A 3705-nucleotide genomic window follows, 5' to 3' on the forward strand; every position below is an offset into this window, starting at 1 on the left:
AAGATACAAAAAAAGAAATCAGCGTGCACAATCTATTTCTAGTCAACACTGTCATCAATCCAGAAAGACTTAAATAGGGGAATAATAATTTACTGAAGTCCTCTTTCTAATTTCAGTAACTCCCATTGCTAACAACTGAAATGCTTGGCAGACTCACACTGAAAATAATCTCAGGTTGGGCAGCTGTAATAAAATCATGCCTGAACAGTTGCCAAATCCACCCTCACTTACCTAGTCTCATCATTACCTCCCCCAATAATGCCTCAAATAAAAACCAAGATGAGTCAAACCCAATTTTAAAATATGGGAGCTGAAAGTCCAACTAACCAGGCTTAGGAGTATCACCCGCAGCGAACCTGGCCATTTCATGATCTCCCAGCGAGCAGCACATAGTCCCCCAGCACTAAACTACAATGGCTGTAACCAGCCCGTGACCACCCTTCCTTCCTAGAAACTCACTTTACAGTTTCTTGCCTAAGTTACAGAAAATGAAAGTCTTACATTTGGCAAACCACATGTAAGCCAACCACCCTCCCTCTGAAGTTCACTTCATCTTCTATGAAGCCCAGCAGAGCCCAGCCCTTTGCTTGGGATGTTACCTGATAGACAAGGCAGGATATGGCTTTTGTAAAATACACTTGAAAAGCACTACATTAATTTTTAAAAAAGATTTATTATGTGTACAGTGTTGTCTCCATGTATCCCCGCAGGCCAGAAGAGGGCACCAGATCTTATTACAGATGGCTGTGAGCCACCATGTGGCTGCTGGGAATTGAACTCAGGACCTCTGGAAAAAAAGCCAGTGCTCTTAACCTCTGAGCCATCTCTCCAGCCCTGTATGCTAATTTTTGTAAGCCAACATGGTACCTGAATTTAAAATACTGGTTCTATGGAAAAAGAAGTCATGGTTCTGAGTGATCTGAAACAGGATGGTTAAAAAGTATGTGGACTACAACAACAGTAAGTGCATTTCAGGCATGTCAGCCATCACACATACATGCTTCCAATTGTCCTAAATATTCCTATATATACACCTACTAAAGAAATTTTCTATTTTTCAGATTTAAAAAACCATCAGGGAGATAGCTCAGTGGGTGAAATACTTAACTTGCAATCACAAGAACCTGAGTTTGAGCTATAGAACCCATTATTAGGGAGGGAAGCAGAGAGAGCGAGAGAGAGCCCAAGTGCTAGGCATACACTATTTAAGCCCAGCACTAACAGAGAGCCTGCAAATCCCCTGGGGCTCACTGGCCAAGACACCTACTCTGTGAGATCCAGTTCAGTAACCTGGATGGCTCCTGAAGAATGGCACTCATAACTGACCTCTGGTCTCTACACGCACACATGCCCAAGTGAACAAGCATCTAGACTCACAGGAACATATACTCACCCACCCAAACAAAAACAGACACTCAAAACTACTTGAGAAACATTCCTCCCAAAGGAGACAGCTTGCACCAATGACCTAAGGTTATTTGTAAGGCGCAAGCAATCCCAGAGATCATAAAATTTGGTTAGCTCTGGATTTGATACCTGCCATTTGGCAGGGACAAGAGTCAGAAACTGAATAGTTTTAATGAGAACATTGTCCTCACTTGCAAAGGGTAGAATGCCTGCATCCTGTGGTTTTGAGGATTAGAAATAAGGGGCCTAGCCAGGCAGTAGTGGCACATGCCTTTAATCCCAGCACTCAGGAGGCAGAGGCAGGCAGATTTCTGTGAGTTCAAGTACAGCCAGGGCTATACAGAAAAACCCTATCTTGAAAAACCAAAAAAAAAAAAAAAAGAAAAGAAATAAGGGGCCTAATGCAATGGTGGGCAAGAGTAAACAGGTTCTCATATAATTGGTAGTTCTTAAAAAATTTCAAACTTTTTTTCTTCATGAGACATAGTCTGTGTTGCCCAGGTTATGCTTGAACTTGTGATCCTCCACCTCAACCTCCCAAGTAGCTGGGAGTAACGCCATACCCAACTCCTGGTATTTCTACAACTGAACAAACTCAACTACACCACTATCCAAGATCTACCCTCGTATCTACTAAACTTGGTTAAGGGACTATGATATCAAGATAGCTGGCTAAAAAGAAAAGAAAATCTAGTCAGGGTGGGTGCCGGTGGTGGTGGTGGTACATGCCTTTAATGCCAGCACTGGGCAGGCAGATCTGAGAATTAGAGGCCAGCCTGGTCTACAGAGTAAGTTCCAGGACAGCCAGGGCTACACAGAGAAACCCTGCATCAAAAACAAAAAAATCTACACACAGGCCAGTCTCATATTATTGCCATTAAAATATGTATAGTGCATTCCAACAAAGAGGAAATATTTAAAAATGAAAGTTTAGGGGGAAATAGCATTTTGCTATACCTTCAACTTAAGAGTTACTCTTAAATTAACAATCCATTTACACTACTATGGCTCATGTTTTAAACTATTGTCCCAACTGATTTTGTGATGGGTTAACAATTACACTGAGGTGATTTAAAAAAGTGTTAAGCAGAGGAAGTAAAAATAAAGTTTAAAAAAATTTACGAAACTACACACCCAGTAGCAAGTGAGTACATGTATGTGCACTCTTTGTGACCCAGCAAGCAGGCTGCATGCCATGGCACATGGGCACATGTGTAGAAGTCAGAGGACAATTTTTGGGAGTTGGTTCTCTCCTCCAACCATGGCTCTGGGGATAAAACTCAGGTTATCTGGCTTATGTGCAAGCTTTCTGACCCACTGAAACTATCTTACAGGCCGGCCCCTACCCCCACTGCACTGGTGATGGGGAATCAAAGCCATGACTTTAAACACACTGGGCAGATACTCACCCCTTCAGCACTACCTTTAGCCTATGAAAACTCATGTTTTCAGCAGTCCAGCACAGTGTCAACTAGAACTAATGACCTGATTTAAGTATTCTGTGGTGTGTGTCTGCATGCTCTTGTGTTCATGCTCATGGAGTCCACAGATGGATTCTAGGTGTCCCTTCAATCACCCTCAATCCTATCTTCTGAGACAGGGTCTCTTACTGAAACTGGAGCTCTCTAAGTCAGCTAGGCTGGCTGGCTAGCATGCTCCAGGGATGAAGCAATCTCCGCCTCCCTAGCTCTGGAATTAGACATGTACGACCATATGCAGCTTTTTGGGTGCTGGGGAATCCAAACTCAGGTCCAAGCACTCTGAGTGATCCATCTCTCTAATTTCCTGGAGAAACATTTTTTATTTAGTTGCATTTGACTACCTAAAATCTTACAGACATGCTATTAGGCCTATCATACTCCTCTGAGTAATTATCTTTGGAAACCAGAAATCTTACTTTAAGTTACGGAAAAAACTTTAAGTTAAGAAAACACGAAGAATCAGATGTTTAAGCCTTCTCACCTTTTCTTCACTGTGCAATAGGCCATTTCTACAGATATAAAGAGTAGGTGGATACTTTCTAAGTGCACAATAAGAGGGAGAGGCTGGAGGGATGGCTCAGCAATCAAGAACACTGGTTGCTCTTCCAGAGGACCCGGGTTCAATTCCCTGCACCCATCTGAGAGATCATAACTGTCTCTAACTCCAGTGACAGGGGATCTGACAGACACCTTCCTTTGGCTCCCAGAGGCACTGACTGCAAGTGGTGCACAGACTTACATTGTAGGCACAGCCCCTCCCCCCCAATAATAAAAACAAGCTGAAAGGAACACAAAAAGATCAAACTAAAAGCAGAGG

Source organism: Peromyscus californicus, unplaced genomic scaffold (genome assembly GCF_007827085.1).
Source record: "Peromyscus californicus insignis strain IS unplaced genomic scaffold, ASM782708v3 Scaffold_16__1_contigs__length_79575227, whole genome shotgun sequence".
Lineage (NCBI taxonomy): Eukaryota > Metazoa > Chordata > Mammalia > Rodentia > Cricetidae > Peromyscus > Peromyscus californicus.